Here is a 19,267-nt window from a genome sequence, read left to right as displayed (position 1 = left end):
CAAATAAGAAACCAAGGCAAACAGAAACAGAGGAGAAAAGAATGAAGAAAGGAAGTAATAGAAGGCAGACAGTAAAGGAAATGTGGGAAAAGGAAAACAGCCACAAGGTGATATCAAGTATCAAGGGGATAAATGTATGACATACACATCAAATAACGGGGAAGAACATAAGCAAAGCAGAAACTAAGGCAATCTGAGGGAAAAGTAGGAAACTAAGGGGAGAGGATAAAATACCACACTGAAAACAGGTAAGTCAGAAGAAAAAGCAGGTGGTTTATGCTGCAAAGTAATCTGGCTTCTAAAACAATTTATTGAGAGAAAAATACATAAATGGAGCAAATTGCTACTCGATGCAAACCTACAGATTAATTGCCAAGATATGAAGATATGATTAAGCCCTCTTGCAAGCAGCGGTTCTTCTTTAAGTTGCAACTTATTTTTTTTCTTATAACCTCAAAACATTCATTATAATTCTGGACACACAGCAAGTAGGTTAAAGCACATTAGGAAGAGCTTATGAAAAATAAAGTACTTCTGGGAATTCCAGAGACAAGAGTCAGATTCCTTTGGTCCATGGTCAAAGATCACATGAGTGCTGGCTGCTGTGACCACATACTCAATTCCTTGCTATTCTTTAAGTTAGCACCCACAATCTCACTCCCTCATTAAAATCATCTCCTCCTAGTCCACTTGTAGTTCATAAGCAAGATGATTTCGTTTTCAAGCTGGTGTGTGAAATATGCCTTCCTCAAACTTTGTTACTATGTTGGCACATTATCAGTCTGACATGAAAACAAATGGATGAGAAACAGTGGCTCATGCCAATAACCCTAGTGCTCTGGGAGGCCGAGGCAGGAGGATCACTTGAGGCCAGGAGTTGGAAATCAGCCTTGGAAACACAGCAAGACCCTGTCTCTATAAACAATACACACACGTGCGCGCGCGCGCACACACACACACACACACACACACAATTAGCTGGATGTAGTGGCATGCACTTGAAGGCTCAGCTATTTGGGAGGCTGAGGCAGGAGGATTGTTTGCATGATCCCTGGAAATTCCTGAGAGTTTGAGGCTGCAGTGAGCTTTGATTGCACCACTGCAATCTAGCCTTGTTGGACAAAAGAGCAAAACTCAGTCTCAAAAGAAAAAAAATATTTAAAAATTTAAAAAATCATCTCTTCCATCTATAAAAGAAAAAAAAGAAGGGTACTAGAAGGTACCCTTCCTTTAAAAGTTCCTTAACCCTTGCTCTACACAGTTTTATACTTGAAGCAAAGTAAATCCCAACTTCTCCCAGTCTCTTTGGTGCAAAGATACCTTTGTTCCCTAGACAATACAAATTGGAAGCAGCAACAGGCTTTGGTTTACAGAAGATTCTCTCTGGTGCTATGATATCACTTACTTTATACTAATATATAATTGGCCTTCATTCAGTCTAAGGATCAACCAAGGAACAAAGTGAAAAACAGGTTTCAACTAAAGCTGATATAACACAAAGTGATAGAGCCTTTCAAATTATCTAAGCTAATCATCAGAAAAAAAAGAAAACACAACTTGAGAATATGGCATTTTACCAAGAAAAGAAAGCCCTGAAGACAATTACTGTGAATTTCTTAAAGATACGTATGTTGCTCATTTAAAGAAAACAAATACTAGAGCTTGCCTAGGAAAAAAGTCAGCCTAAAAGGATACCATTTCATTTATCTCAATACAGATACCCCAGTGCCTATCAGAAGGATTCCAAAAGGTTCAAAATAACCTCCCAATCACTCTCTTACATAACCCCTGGCCAAACTACCCTCAAAATGAGTCATATACATCATTGCCTAAATGCGATTTGCTCACATTGCTCCTTTTCACTGCACGATCTCCTATGAGAGTGACAAAGCTGAATCCTAGATATCTCTTCAAGGTACACCTAAATTTCCTTTCCATTGCTTAGACTACTTTGACTCAGAAGTCATTCACTCTTTTGGTTACCTAACAACTAGGTACTACTGGATATACTGAATATTCGCAGTATCTTAAGAGCTTTTTTTTTTGGTAGTTAAATTAAGGCTATAATTGAACAAATTGTGTTCACACATTCTCAAAAACAAGAAATGATTACTTACACCTCTAACATTTCAATCAATTTCACTATATTTTCTAAACTCACCATACCTTTCCTCTGGGACATTTTTTCCTACTGAGTGCACCATTTAGTATTTTTTAGAAAGGTTATGTGAATGGTAAATCCTCTTATACTCTTATTCTACATGTTTAAAAATGTCTTAATTTTGCCCTCATCCCTGTTTTTTTTTGGAGACAGGGTCTTACTCTGACCCCAGGCTGGAGTGCCATAATGTGATCCGTGACTGACTGTAGCCTTGATTTCTCCAGCTCAGGTTCTCCCACCTCAGCCTCCTGAGTAACTGGGACTACAGGTACACACCACCACATCTGCTAATTTTTGTATTTTTTATAGAGACAGGGTTTTGCCACGTTGCCCAGGCTGGTCTTGAACTCTTGCTCTCAAGCAATCCTTCCACCTTGGTCTCCCAAAGGCATGAGCCACCGTGCCCAGCCTCATCCTCGAATAATAATAGTTTAGAAGGATGACATTAGGGATGCTACAGAGCCAGGAGACAACCTGCTCAGTTTCTGGTCACTAAACTGTTTTTATCCTACTTTTGCTCCTTAGTCCACAGCTTCCAATAACACCACAGCCCCAGGCAGAACTGGCAGCTAACTTTTTAGTGTCTATTAACGATGATGGAAATCAGGCTGGGGGAAGGATTCTCCTGGCTTCCACTCCTTCCTTCAAGAATTGAGCTTGGTTCTATCCCCCATCTCCTGAGAAATGGCTGAGGAGTAGTTAAGCAACTTTCTGCTTCTGGGCAGAAGCTTGGCAGGCTCAGAGTTCCAGCCAACTTATCACTTTCTATTTCTGGTCACTTCTTGGTCCCTAGAGATGTTTGTCTTGATTTTGAGGCTAGGTATGTCGTTTTAGTTTTCTCTTTTATATTCTTTTGTTGCCATGAGGGATATGGTGTTGAAACAAGACCTTCATGGAGCCACCTGACTGGAACTCTCCTGTGTTTCTCCTTGACACCAGAGTGCTCGGCACGGTGCCAACTACAGAACAGTCAATAAATGCTGATAATTAACTTTTACATGATAAGTTCAAGTAAATGTGCATATATGCAAACATGTCAATGGGGTCCTAAAAAACAATAAAAGAGAAATAACACATTCATAAACAATCCTAGTGGCATATAGGTTTTACTCGCTTTGATTTGTAACAACCATATTGTCCATCTTATCAAAATGAATGTAATAATATCCTGGGTATTCATAATGAGCTTCAAACAGTTGTAATCTTTAGAAAACCAGTGAGCTGATAGGTATAAATCACTAAACACAGTGTTGACACATCTCTTTCTGACTTCCTCTGTTCTCTACATACAATACACTATTGAATTAGAGAATTCAATATATTATTGAATTATAGAATTCTAAAAAATGTTTATCTTGAATCAAAAACTGAAATGAACATGAATCAACTTGAGTAGTTTTGACTCATGCAGCCCAAATCATCCTTAGAAGTAACCCATCCCAAGTCTTTTTTGTGGAAAGTGTATATTCTAAGGAAGAATAAAGTATATCCCAAACCACACCAGGATACAATGAACTTGAAAAGTGTAGTATATCAACATCACAAAGAGAAAAATAAATAATCTCCAGGAATTCTTTTTTTTTTTTTAAAGGAAAGAGTCAAAGAGTAAAAACTAATCAGGGTGTCTTCTGTAGTGATCAGGAGAATATGATCTTTGCTTCTGGAAAAGGCGTCTACTTATTTTACACCAAAATATTTATGCTATAAAGTAAATTCATTAGGTTATTGATTTCAATTAAAATAATGTTTAAGAACAACCAGGCCAGGCACAATGGCTCATGCCTGTAATCCCAGCATTTCGGGAGGTTGAGGCGGGCAGATTACGAGGTCAGGAGTTCAAGACCAGCCTGGTCAACATGGCAAAACCCCATCTCTACTGAAAATACAAAAATTAGCCAGGCATAGTGGCAGGTGCCTGTAGTCCCAGCTACTCAGGAAGCTGAAACAGGAGAATCACTTGAACCCGGGAGGCAGTTGCAGTGAGCTGAAATCGCGCCACTGCACTCTAGCCTGGGCGACAGAGCAAGACTCCATCTCGAAAACAAACAAAGGAAAAGAACATCCAACTGCCTTTGATTTAATTATAAATCTCACACAACCTCTTTTTTTTAAAAATGTTTTTTACAGACAGGGTCTCACTCTGTCATCTAGGCTAGAGTGCAGTGGCATGATCATAGTTCACTGTAACTTCAAACTTGTGTTCAAGTAATCCTTCCACACACAACCTCTTTGATTGATAACTTTATCTTCTAAGAGACTCAACATACCAAATGAAAGTGTACTGTTCTGATTTGAGTTTTTTTGTTTTTTTTTTAACCTACTATACGCAATAAATTGACTTTGTACTTTTCAGTTACTTTTGGGTAAACTGGTAAAAATGAGTTCTTCCGCCCATGAAGCTGAAAGTCTAACATTACTCCACCAAAGCACAAACATCTCTATTTTTTAAAAAACTCTGTACATCCAATGATTAATCATCCCTGCAAAGTCATACTAAATAATCAAATCTTTATTTTATTGTATTTTATTATTATTATTATTTTGAGATGGAGTCTTGCTTTGTCACACAGGCTGGAGAGCAATGGCACAATTACAGCTTACTGCGAACCCTACCTCCCGGATTCAAGCTATTCTCCTGCCTCAGCCTCCCAGGTAGCTGGGATTACAGGCGTGTGACACTACACCCGGCTAATTTTTGTATGTTTAGTAGAGACGGAGTTTCACCATGTTGACCAGGCTGGTTTCAAACTCCTGACCTTGTGATCTGCCCACCTTGACCTCTCAAAGTGCTAGGATTACAGGAGTGAACCACTGTGCCTGGCCATAATCAAACCTTTAAATCATTCAGTTTACAGTTGGAAATAACCTTGGTAGTCATCTTTTCCATAGAATCTTTAATCTCACTTCTTTTACCTGCTACCTGATTTCCCTCCTCCAGCCCAGTGGTTCTTAAATGTTAGCCTAAGGATATTAGAATCCCTTGGAGGGCCCACTAAAACACAGGTTGCTGAGTCTCCCTTCTCCCCACTCCTCATGGGGAAATTCCATTTGAGTAGTTCTGGGTTGGCCCTAGAATTTGCATTTCTAACAAGCTCCCAGATGATGCTAAAGCTGGTAGGTGTGGAACCACACTTCAAGAAAATCTCTGCTCTAGTTTCTTTCTCCTTTTGCTGCATCCTGTTAGCATTAATAAAACTCATTCTACTTAGACTAGACATTCATGACCTAGGGCTCTCATACTAAAGCTAACACTACTGAGTTTAACATGGAAGCCTCTCTGATTATTAGAGTCCTCATTTATCCTGAGCTCATCTCTTGGCCAACCTAGCAAACCCGTTCACAATTCTTGCCTCCACAACAATCCTGCCTCAGTTCTCCCTCTGCTAGAAGGCTCTCCTTTTCTGCAAACCCATGGCCACTATTTTCTTTATCAGTCCTTATTTATGTACTCATTCATTCATTCAATAAATATTTATGAAGTACTTGCTATGTATTAGTCACCATTCTAAGTGGTGTGAAAAAAGACCAAGGTCAACATCTTCCATGATTAACCTTAAATCAACTCCAAACACCTCATGACTTTGTTACTCGAAGTAAATATATTCAAAAATATATTTACTTTTGTTTTGAAAGTAAATATATTCAAAAATATAATCAAATGACTAGAAATTATTTGTTAAAATACGAGTTTCTGAATAAACTAAAGATAAATTATCCTTTCTAAATTTATGTAAAGTATCATATTAAGAGAGAAGCTGTCAGAAACAAACTTTAGTTTCTTTTTAACATCATGAATACTAATGTACTTGATCTAGACCCCGAGAGAGGGTTCTTGGGTCTGAGTAAGAAAGAATTAGAGGTGAATCCATAAAGTGAAAGCAATTTTATTAAGAAAGCAAGTTTATTAAGGAATAAAAGAATGGCTACTCCATAGGCAGAGGAGCCCAGAGGGCTGCTGGTTGCCCATTTTTATGGTCATTTCTTGATTATATACGAAACAAGTGGTAGATTATTCATGCCTCCCCTTTTTGGACCGTATAAGGCAACTTCCTGATGTTGCCATGGCATTTGTAAATGTCATGGTGCTGGTGGGAGTGTAGCAGTGAGGACGACCAGAGGTCACTCTCATCGCCGTCTTGGTTTTGGTGGGTTTTGGCCAGCTTCTTTACTCCAGCCCGTTTTATCAGCAAGGTCTTTATGACCTGTATCTTTTGCTCACCTCCTGTCTTATCCTGTGACTAAGAATGCCTCAACCTCCTGAAAATGCAGTCCAGCAGATTTCAGCCTTATTTTACCCAGCCTCTATTTAAGATGGAGTCGCTCTGGTTCAAACGTCTCTGACAACTTTGTATCCACCCTAGAAGTTAAATAGTTTAAACAAGGAAAAAGTACCCCAAAGCACATCAATCTTTTTTTTCCAGGAGTGGAAATAAATATGCCATGAATCTGGTATATTTTCCTTCCTTGTCTTCTTATAACTTAGTATCCATTTTAGAGAGCTCTAAAAAGAGTTAAGGGTCTAATAAAGATGCCACTGTTTATATGTTGAATATATTTGCAGTATCTTCCTCTCAAGTTTTAAAAAGAGTAATTGCTGGTAATTAGTTGATCCTAGGTAGAAGGAAACAAAAATATTTGAGGGCAGGAAATAAGCTTTCCTTCTTGGTGTTTCTGGAGTTTACCTAGCAGGTGCTCAAAAGTTAGATAAATGGATGAAACCACCCACTGCTTGTTAAATTTTTTAGATAACATATTTTTACAGATGGCACTATAGCAATACATAGTTAATGGTAACATTTTATGCACTCTTGAGTAAATCCTCAAAGTCCTATGAAAATATTTTTAAATTTGCTTTTACTCATGCTTAATTTTTAAATAATATTTATTCATATTCTAGAACAAGTTTGAATGAAGTCATACAAGTTATCCAAGACTAATAACCTCATAGAATAAATGAAATTTATTAATGATAAAGGAAGTTTTCAGATAGACCCAATTAAGTCAATTTTATAATTTTATTAAAGTTTGACAGAAGAGTCCATGTTAGTGCAATAAAGTTTAATGGAAACTCAGTTTGGTACTAAAAAAGTAGGCATTATATGCAATGAAAGTATAAATTATAAATAAGAAATAGTCTTATAAGAAATTTGAATTTCCTCAAAATTAGCCAACATATACTTACAATCAAATTTATACATTCAGTTAAGAAGACAGCTACAGTGATGCTATATATTATTTGTACAGTCTGCATTTGAAAAATGAATTTATTCTTCTAAGCCAAAGTTAATGGTTGTTTGAAAATGAGGCTCATTACATGATTCTGCAAATGTACTCTGTAATAACTAACATTACCACACAGCTGTATAAACATATTTACCATGACATATTCTTTTCCCCAGGTGTATGTTTTCCATTCTGAGCATTACTAATACGCATCTGAGACTAGTCTGATTTAGAACTAACATTTAAGGGAAGAAATATTTCTTAAGAAATATTTTAACTATTTATAAAATAATATTTTAACCCCAAAACACTTAATACATCATAGTCCATCTTATTTTTTGTGTTTTTATGCTCCACCTTGTTCTTAAATGGTTTTATGATAGTTACTTCTTTCTCATTTTAGATCTGTTAATAACAGAATCCTCACTTAAAAAGTCAATAAAATCAGTCCTGAAATAAATTATCTGATTTATATTTACCAGCAGGCACATTTGCAGCATGAGTAGTTTTTATGTCTTTCTAGTAACAAATATAATTTTTGATAGTAAATATATACAAAAATATAATCAAATGACTAGAAATTATTTGTTAAAATATGAGTTTCTGAATAAACTAAATTATCCTTTCTAAATTTATGTAAAGTATCATGTTAAGAGAGAAGCTGTCAGAAACAAACTTTAGTTTATTTCTAACATCGTGAATACTAATGTACTAAATGCTACTGAAAACGCCTATAAATATGTTCCTATATAAATAACACCTTTGGTATAGTTCAGAACAAATGGCTTAGTAATGACCTATCATGATGTAATAGTGAAGACTCAATTACTACTTAAGAGCAGAGGCTTAGGAAGCTCACACAAATTTTCTATCTAACAAGTAATTCAGACAATTTTGGAGATTATCTTTTAATTCTGGAAATGTAAAATACATTAAAAACCTCACATTGGCAGGCACTGGTTTTAAAAGATGTCTAAACCTTTACATAATAGACAAGAGAATATCTTTTCAGCTTTTGTCCAATATCTATTACCTTCATCCTTCCTGACTAGGGAAATGAATAAGAAGACTATTTTTCTTTTCCATAGAAGGAATTTGAGTGGTAGGAGTACACAATTCATATGCTAGGTTTTATTTGATCTAAGTAAGGCTGCCACACAAACACCAAAGCAGATTAAAATAAAAATAAAATGTATTTAAGCACAAATTTGATGTTTATGCACTCTATTGCCTCCTTCTGAAGAAACACCCAAACATAAGTCTCCCAATGCACAGAAGTAGTTCTCTTCCCTAGCCTCCGAGCAAACATCTCGGAAACTGGGAACGGCTTAGGTATCTCCTATATAAAGAATTTAGACTACTAATCTTTACCATACTTGGAAGGGAATGTCAAATATCTATGATACCATCTAATTTTACGTAGCATAGATTAAGGTCACACTACATCTAAAGTTCTTAAACAGTGATCACAAAGTCAGCTTAAACAACATGAGCTCTTTAAAAACAGTCTGCATAACTCTGTTTTTCCTCTCATCACAAAAGGAAAGAAAAAACAGGCAATTTGTTATATTAAAACAGATATCCCAAGTTATCCAATATCCTAGTAAATATATTTACATTTATAAATTTAATATTTACTTTTTATAATACTTATTGAGACATACCAAAATACCCATTTCTTTGCTCATTTTGATTCTTGTATCTCACACTTTCCTTCTGGGTTCAATTTCCTTTTAGTGAAGTGTATGCTTTTATAGCATTTCTGACAAAAATCTATGAGTATTGGCCAGTGGCTCATGCTCATAATCCCTGCACTTTGGGAGGCCAAGGCGGGTGGATCACTGGAGGTCAGGAGTTCCAGACCAGCCTGGCCAATATGGTGAAACCCTGTCTCTACTAAAAATACAAAAATTAGCCAGGTGTGGTGGTGGATGCCTGTAATCCCAGCTACTCAGGAGACTGAGGCATGAGAATCACTTGAACCCAGGAGGCAGAGGTTGCACTAAGCAGAGATTATGCCACTGCACCTCAGCCGAGATCGTGCCACTGCACCCCAGCGCAGGCGACATAGTGAGTGAAACATCGTCTCAAAAACAATAAAAAACAAAAAAAAAATCAGTAAGTATTATACATCCTCGGTCTCAGCAGGTCCCCAAATCTCTTTTTTTTTTTCACTTTTACTCTTAAATTATTTCCCTCAGTACTTTAAAGATATTATTCCATTGCCTTCTGTCATCTATTAGAAGTCCATCGTCAATCTTCATTTTCATTCTTGGTAGAAAAACCTCTTTTATCTCTAGTCACTGTTAATACTTTCTTTTTCTCTTTCAGATATCTATTTCCTACCTTTTCTTGGTTCCTCCAATCTGTCACAAATCCTTCATCCTCAAGTTTGGCTCATGACCTACTTCACTAAGAATACAGTAAGAATATACAAGCAATCAGAAGAGAGCTTCCACAACTTATCACCATCAGAGCTATTCACCTACCAGCATCTGTTCGTAGGTTAATTTTCTGCAATCCTGCATGTTTCTAGAGATAAACTGTCCTCACTTCTAAGAATAATCCCTCCATTTGTGTACTGTTTCACTCCTCTCATCTACTCAAGAAGACCATCAAATAATTCTCGTTTTTCTCATTCTCCCTCTCTGTTGGATCATTCTCAACAGCATACAAATTTGCTTTTATTTTTCCCATTTTAAAAATAACATAAAACAAGTAAAATACCTTTCTCAGTCCTACAGCTCCCTAGAAATAGTAGATAGATTTCCCCACAAAGTACCTAACTTTAGCTCCTGCTCATCACTCTGTTCATGTATTAGTAAAGATAACAGTTAACTTGATGGGGATCATACTGCAATCAACTGAAAACGTCACTGACTTCACTACCTTCCTCTTGATCTCCTATCTCTAATTTGTTAGATAAGTTATCAACCTGCCTTAAAAATCTGTTCTGGGTATTTTGGTTGTTGCTATTTTAATTTCAAGCCTAAGTACAGTTAAGTTTCAGTCTTTCAGACTATCCAAGTATACAGTTTACAAATTTGTTTAGGATCATTACTTTTACACATCGGAATTAATCCATTACTCAATAGGATCTCCAACAGAAAACAAAACAAACAAAAAACAGAAGCACTGAAAATCAACAAATTAAATATGCAGTAATGTCAAAACTACTCATCAACTAGATTTCCTTTTTTATGTATCTCATCTACTGACATAGACAATCCAAATTAACTGCATCATGTGAGTGGGTATGTATGACATAAATCATTTCACATACATTGTTTCATTTTAATCCTCATTCGTAGCAAAAGAGGCAAGTACTATGATTATCCTCTTTTTATCAATAAGGAAATTAAGGCTTAAAAAAGTTGTCCCTACTTATACAATGAGAAAGTGATAGAATTGACATTCAAACCTAGACAGTCTGAATCTACAGCCTAAATTCTTAACCACTGTACTATACTCAATCTGAATTCTACTGGTTAATATTAATAAGGAAATATATCTGATGATTTTAAGAACTAAACTACCTGTATTTTACTTGTTTTAATCTTACTAGCCTCTTCTTGAGTAATTTTAGCTAACTTTGGACATATAATATAGTTTACTTCCAAACCTTATTTCCAGCCTCAACATTTCCCGTGATCTACAGAAAGAATTTGCTATCTTTCTACTGGATATTCTACCTGAAAATAGCGAAAATACTTTCATCACAGCTATAGGTAGAAAATTATCTTTGATTATTCTTTCCTTCACATCATGTTCAGCTGGTCATAAGGCCCCGTCTATCTATTCTACCCTCAAAATGTCTCTGGAATTGTCTCACTTCGCTCTTCCTCTGAGTTTCTATGCTTCAGCTACACTTCATTTCTTAAATGAGCCATGCTTTTCCAATGCATTACCTTCACACATGCTGTTCTCTCTTCCTGAAAAGTCGTTCCCCCTCTTCTCTTCACCTAGCTAACTCCTGGTATTATGAGTTGGATTATGTCCACCTCAAATTCACATATTGAAGTCTTAACCCTCAGTACCTCAGAATGTGACCTTACTTAGAAATAAAAGCTGTTGCAGATGTAATTCATTAAAATGAGTTCGTACTGGAGTAGAGTGGGTCCCTAATCCCATATGACTGTTGTCCTTATAAAAAGAGGAAATCTGGGCACAGACAAGCATATGGGGAGAACACAATGTGAATGTGAAGGCAGAGATCAGGTAATGTGTCTACAAACCAAGTAACACCAAAGATTTCCAATAAACCACCAGAAGATTAAGAGAGAGGCATGGAACAGATTCTCCTTCATGGCTCTCAGAAGGAACCAACCCAGGCTACACCTTGATCTTGGACTTCTAGCCTCCAGAACTGAGAGACAATAAATTTCTGTTGTTTAAACCACCCAGTTTGTCATACTTGTTATGGCAGCCCTAGCAAACTAACACCTAGTTGCCGCTCAGATTTAAGCTCAAATGTTACTTGCTCCAGAAAGTCTTCCCCGATTCCCCCAAAATGAACTATCTCTTACCTCCTTCATTTATCAGCTCTCATAAACACTCATCACTTTCATTTACAGCATTTATCATATCATGTAATTAATTATACTAATACTTATCTCCTCTACTAGTCTGTAAAGTAGATCAGCTCAGGTACTTGATTAGGTCTCCCTGTATTACTGTGTTTGAAGAACTGATCCCTATCTGAAGTGATGTTAATCATTTATTTAAGCACTTACTGTATTTATTACTTGTCTCTCCTTCCACAGAGCATAACCCTAGATTATAGAACAGTGCCTGGCACATAGTTGGTGTTCAATAATTATCTATCAAATGAACTAATGCATAAACTCCAATAGAAGAACCCATGTCTGTTTTGCTCACTAATGATTATATACTCAGTTCTTAACATATAGAAAGCTGGTCATATAGAAAGCAATAAATAATTATACATGTTGAATAAATGACCCTATTTGATAATGACAAATATTTCATTATAAGGAAGTTTATCACTTAAAAAAGTCACTTGTAAATATTAACAGTTTGGAGATTATAACCTTCCATATGCTAAACTAAATCTTTTTTAGTTACATCAATTTACTTCTACTTTCCAGTTGATATTTAGTATTTCGAAACATATGCCAACAAAACAACTTGAAAGGCACAGCTTTAAGCTATGACTGATTTCAGAATGATTTAACTTCACAGAATAAAGATACAAAACTTTTCATTACTTCCTTGGTTAAGGTTTCTGCTCTGAAATAACAAAATGAAAAAGTACAAGTGTAAAAGAAGTTTTTTCAAGATAATGAAATCAGAAATTGTCTTCATTTTATTATATATTGCTGCAGTAATGCTGGCAACATTAAGTAATTTTTAAAAGATATTTTTACCCATTCTCCCATGTCTCTTAACCTAACAGGCATTTCCTGTTTCTATGTTTCATGCAGTCTCTATCCCAAGGCATACATAGTTCATGTAGTTTTACTAAAACGTGGCTCTATGAAAAAAAAAAAAAATAGTTGTATGGGGAAAATGATAAACCAAACCAATGAAAAATTTACATTTGGAAGAAAAACTGTATCACAGAAGCCAAAAGATATTATCCCAAGTACTACTGCTTGTATTCTCTCACCTTTAATCAGAACATCGCTTGAAAGAGTTCCCTTTAAACAGGAGTCTTAAGGAACTAAGGAAAAGTACTTACTGGAGGAAAACAGAATCACCTATCATCAATCAGTTCAACAGACAAGGTGTACAAGGTAACTAGATACCAAACAAAATCCTGGATTTCAAAGGATTAAACATCAATTTATTTAATACTAGCCTGCTTAGATTTTGAGGGCTCTTTCTTCCCCGGTTCTTGACATAAAACACATTGACCTCAAAAGAATCCCAACACCTTTTCCCAAAATATGCCATATACTGTAATTAAAAATATAAAATGCACTCCACCCAAATTATAAAGTATATTTTTAAAGAGTTACAATCTAAAGGTAAAAAAAATTTATCTTAAATGTTTCAAGGCAACGTTCCCAACATAAAAAAATGATAAATGTTTGAGGTGATGGATATGCCAAGTACTTGGATTGATCATTGTACATTATGTGTATAGAAATATCACTAGGTACCCAATGGATATGTACAAATATTATTTGTCCATTTAAAAAAATTTCTGAATAGAAAAAAGTAAACATCTAAATAAACTAAGAAATCTCTTCAGAGCCTTTCAAATTAAAAAAAAAAAACCACACACACAAAAATGACATAACCAGTTACTCAAGATAAAGTTGTCACTAAAATAACAAAAAGAAATCTTGCCTTTTAATTGTTCTGTAAAAGGTGATATTGTTGATGTTTAAGAAGATTTAGTTACTCTCTCAGTATGTGGGAGAAAATAAGAATTTTCTAAATACTTTCTGGTTTGTCTGTTATCTTCAACGTGTATCAGGATACATTCTGATAAATGCACTACATAACTCAAAATTTAAAATAGCCTCTCCCATTACTTTGGGCATTCTAATTCCACAATTTTTATGTCACCCCACCCTCAGCATTCCCTTGCTCCAGAAAAAAAATTTACTTAAAGTAAAACTTTTTACCCCTTTCACCCAATAAAAATATCAAAGAAATTTTACTTAAAAAAAAATCTTTTTGTTAAGATTGGCGTCTTCAATTTATGTAGTAGCTTAAAATTTTTAACTTTTTAAAAGATGGTTTGTTCAATATAGATAATGTATTTAGGGATTTGCTCTGTCTCATTCACATCCATGCAGTAAGTAGCCAGCCTATATTTCATATGTGATGCTCATTATAATTGGATAGTACATCTAAAATTAAACATTACTAGCAAGCCTTCTTTCCATTACATACTGATCACTTAGAAGTGAACTCAGGAAATTCAAGTAGGGCTATGTTGTGATATTTCAGGTAATTTTGTAAAGCTAAGCCATCTCCTAGAAATGTTCTTAAATGAAACAACTAGTATGAAATGCAACCTGCTCCTAACAGTCAGGCAGATCAATTTTGAAAATCTACCTAAAATTGTGAACTGAAACTTCTACAGTCAACATTTTAGGGATGTGAAGCCAAGAACCCAGAAGGGTCCCAACCTGAATCCAGATTTAATATCAGTGACTGAAATAATGAAATGATAATGGTAAAGCAGTGCCACCTGTCTGCTAATGTGACCTCTCTACCCTGTTCCAATCTGCCAAATTAGGACAAAAGATCTGTTACCATTCTCAAAGACATCAACATTTTGAATACAAAAATATTTAAAACCAAAACAATGTGATACTTATAAATTACCTAATTCAGGAAATATTATGCTTAAAACTAACATAAATATGTTGAACTATGAATTTAAAAGTAATGAAGAAGAAAATACTGACGAGTTTCTTTAATCTCAACTGCCTGAAAAATGCCCAGATATTCTGGCTACAATCAGAACAGCCAATCAGAAGGATGACAAACAGGCAGGAAACTAAGGGCTTGTACTTCAGATATTCAAACAAGTATTTCAAAAATGTGCCTGCCTTAACAGGCAACATTTTCAGAGGGTAACACACACCAGCTTTCAGTTTCCAATTTCCCACTAACCTGACATCAAGAAAGAAACCTGATAACTTGGTATCTCTGAAACGGAACCTTCAGCTTCTATGATTATTTTCCCCCACTCAAAATCCTTTTTAGCTGGTTTTAAAAAATGTCTCACCCACATACTTTGTGTTTATGTAAAGTTGTACATTTATCTATAAACAAACCCTCCCCAGAAATGACTGCAGTTAAACATGCCAGTGTCCAAAGAATTCTGAGAGATGCATTACATCAAACCAGAAATTCCCATAAGGAATCATTTTGAGCAACTAATCCTCTGCCTCTAGGTAAACCAGATTAATTCCAAATGATCTCTCTCGAAACCCTTAAGTAAACATGATGTTTCAAATCACTTGTAGCTACTTTCAACTCTTTTTTGGCAAAGGATTTTTGTTTCTAGGCTTTCTAGGTCAAATCACTGGCCCTATGTAGGCGAAGATTGCCTTGAATCACTCTTCTTCAAAGGAAATACAACATAAATGGTCTCTCAAAACAGTTCTGACATCAAAGTACAATCTGGCTTCCTATACCTTCAGAATTGACAGGGTTAGTCTATGCAAGTTAAGGAACTTCAAAGAGCTGGCACCTAGCCAGCCACATTTGTGCTCAGTTGTCTTCTATACCAAGTTAATCCTCCTTAAGGAAGAAATGTAGGTATTCTTACCAGGGAGATCTAAACTTTATCTTCATAGAGTCAGTGGAGCTTTATCTGAAAATAAGTTTGGGGCTTTGGCTGGTTTTTGCAATGTGATTTTAAAGCACATAGTAGATGCTCAATATAAACATTTCATGACTACAGGAATGTCTGAATCTGACAGCATATGAAACAAGCGCAAACTAACAGGTGTGGTAGCTGCTCCTATCATCGGTATTACTGCCCAATAAACCTCAAAACATTGCTTCTCTTGCTGTCTCTGTCATTCTCTCAGCACTCACTGTTGAGACTTTCTATAGCCTACCTCTCTGTGCCATTAGCATCAGAAAAATGTAGAAGAGAAGTATAAAAGAAATTTGTGTATGATTTCCATTATCTGAGTTGGAAAGGTGTCACTGAAAGGTCTTTTCCCTCATCTCCTTGTCTCCCCATGGCTGATATGGAGGAACTCTGAATGCTATATTATACACATCAGTTTAAGCCTATACATCTTCCAAGTTGCCCTGTGAAGGAGTTTTCAAGCTTATTCACATGGCAAAGCACCAGAAAATCATGATGCTCTTTATATTTAATTCTGTTATACATATTAGGAATAATCTCAGTAGGGGAAAGTATTACTCTGTGTGCATGTAAGTGTATATATATGTGTATATATACATATTACATTGTATTGTTATTGATGTGTGTGTGTGTGTGTGTGTGTGTGTGTGTATCTAAAAACAAAAACCTCAGCCAAGGGAACCAAGGGCCTGTGTATTACAACAAAAGACAATCTTATAATTGCATATGATCATTTCAAGGTCTTCCATCAATAACAATATAATGTAATTGTTTGTCTTGCTATTGATGTTTACTAACAGAAAGTAACAACAGATATAAACAATTTATAAGAGAAAAACTAAAATTGAGTAAATTCTATCCATCTAACTTATTTTTCAGTCAACTTGGAAAAAATTACCTTTACTGGGATTAGCAGAAACACAACAGAGGCAGCTTGTGGGATACCACAGTGCATAGATGCTTAATTTGAGAATCACAGCTATGACATAATCAGGAAGAATAAAAGAGACGGGTAGCTGCACCCTAAACACAGCCCTTAAGTATTCTCCTACCAACTGTCTGTGGAGAAGCATTTTGGAGGCCATGAACAGCCATGGCAACCCCTTCTTCCTTAGCTTAGGAAGAAAGAAACTCTCCTAGACACTCCAGAGACCCTTTCAGAGGATGTGCAAGATAAAAAATATTTTCATAACAATATAAAGTCATTAGGTGCCTTTTTTTCACTCTCATTCTCTCACAAGCATTCATTGGAATTTTCCACAGTCTACATTATGTATGATATTACAACATACTGAACATAAAAGCAGATAGGAAAATCTAGCTGTCTTCTATTAAATCAGACAGCAAAGAGATCTGCAAACAATGCAAACCAATATCACTATTCTATACTTTTTTATTTTGGAAAACATAGTCATTTTTCATCAAATGTTATTTACGTTAATGCGCAATAGGTTGATTGTATTTTTAAAAATTGATAAATGTGCTTTTTAAAAATTCTGTTTTGGTTAGGTGCAGTGGCACACAGCTGTAATCCCAGCACTTTGGGAGGCTGAGGCAGGCAGACCACTTAAACTCAGGAGTTTGAGGCCAGCATGGGCAACATGGCAAAATCCTATCTCTATCAAAAATGCAAAAAAATAGCCTGATGTGGTGGCATGTGCCTGTAGTCCCAAGCACTTGGGAGGCTGAAGTTGGAGGATCACTTGAGCCCAGGAGGCAGAGGGTGCAGTGAGCTCTGATTGTGCCACTATACTCCAGCCTGGGTGACACAGCAAAACTTTGTCTCAAAAAAAGAAAAAATTCTAATTTCTATTATCGTAAAGATATATATATATATATATATATATATATCTCATAAACAAAAGCTCTATGAGGCCCTCAATCAATTTTAAGAGTATGTGTAAATGGTTCTCTCTACAGACCAAAAAAATTGAGAACCACTGGCTTAGGAAGGTTGAAATTACTAGAAGACTGAAAGGATGATACTAGCAAAGCCACATAGATGTGGCATAGATGAGACTCCTGGATGTGGGCCTAGGGTGACACCTAAGCAGCCCACATTTCTGCAGTGCCTGGGTGAATTAATCACTTATACTTAGAGCAACATCGCTATAATAATTTTTTAAAATATATTTTGAAGACCAGACCTTTTATTAATTGGAACTAGATCAATTTACTTAATGTAATATACTAATTAACCACTTAAAGTTTGAGCTCCCTTACATTCTGATGTTGAGGGGAAGTGGGGATCTTTTGTTGCCATAGATACTTAATCCCAAATGAAGGGTCTCCAATTCAAGCTAAACTATACTGGATAATCACAAAGCTTCTAAATATCAGATATCCTGGAAACATCCTGAAAAACATATTTTTATTTAGTCAAAGTAGAGAACTATCAACATCTGCCCTCAACATTTTTTCCCAAAAGAAAGTCATCATTTCTATGCTACGTAGTAGCAGAATCTAAACTTCTGTTTTCTTTCCTTCGTGAACAAAGTATTCCTGAGCACATACCCCCAAATATATGTTATAGAAATGTACTTCTATATCAAAAAATTAGGTAAATTCAAATATACACACAAATTAGAAATTTTAAAAGGCTAGATGAGTGAAGCAAATAATATTTTATAATTTATTAAAGTTTCCAAAACGTTCAATAAAACATTATTTGTTAACTATTTCTGTAGTAGCATAGTGAGAGCAATGTTATTACACATTTTTTCTTTCTTTTCTTTTTTTTTTTTTTTGTTTTTTTTTGAGACAGGGTCTTATTCAGTTGTCCAGACTGGAGTGCAGTGGTGCAATTAAAGCTCACTGTAGCCGTGACCTCCCCAACTCATGTGATCCTCCCACCTCAGCCCCTCAAGGAGCTGGGACTACAGTCATGCACCACCATACCCGGATAGTTTTTGTATTTTCTGTAAAGATGAGTTCTTGCCATGTTGCCTAGGCTGGGTCTCCAACTCCAGGGCTCAGGAGATCCTCCTGCCTCAGCCTCCCAAACTGCTAGGATTACAGGCATAAACGACTGCTCTTGGTCTTCTTTTTAAATCTTGATCTAACCCTTAATGATGACGTGCTTTGCAAGTTTGGTTCTAATTTCAGTTTATTTAGGTACTTAGTTTTAGTGGCTGTCACAATGGGAAAAAAAAAAAAACTCACAATAACATATAGATCCAAAACAGAAGCAGAAGCAACACATCTTTAGCTGTATTGCTAAGTCATGAGGTTTGTCTTAATGTGCTAAGTGTTAATTTAAAATGTTTCAACTGCTATTAGTGGTGACTTCAATAGCACTTCAAGGTACAATATGCATATTGAGTGAAATTAATCATTAATAATGAGCACATATTTCATTAGTGGGAGAATGAGGACTGAAAGGCAGAAAGTATGATTTCAAAGTCAGTGCAACAAAGACCCTTACTACTCAAAGTGTGGTCCACAACCACTGTACCTGCTGGGAGTGCTGTGAATGCAGATTCTCAGTTCCCTCTCCAGGATCTACTGACTCCAAATCTGCTTTTTAATAAAATCCCCAGATGATTCATATGCACATTGCAATCAAAAAGCACTGT

The 19,267-nt window shown here is 35.8% G+C and overlaps 1 protein-coding gene and 1 non-coding gene across 10 annotated transcripts in view; one reads left to right on the top strand and one right to left on the bottom strand.

The window, feature by feature from the left end:
• Positions 1 to 19,267, bottom strand: part of DISP1 (dispatched RND transporter family member 1) — a 164,873-nt gene that overhangs the window by 87,777 nt on the left and 57,829 nt on the right. The window lies entirely within an intron of this gene.
• Positions 685 to 788, top strand: LOC135277665 (small nucleolar RNA U13). The gene has a single exon (XR_010345268.1). It is a non-coding gene; the product is annotated as a small nucleolar RNA U13 (small nucleolar RNA).

Source organism: Aotus nancymaae, unplaced genomic scaffold, assembly GCF_030222135.1.
Source record: "Aotus nancymaae isolate 86718 unplaced genomic scaffold, 86718_ANA_hifiasm-v0.15.2.pri h1tg000032l_0, whole genome shotgun sequence".
NCBI classification, from domain to species: Eukaryota; Metazoa; Chordata; class Mammalia; order Primates; family Aotidae; genus Aotus; species Aotus nancymaae.
This window is presented reverse-complemented; position numbering and strand designations above follow the sequence as displayed.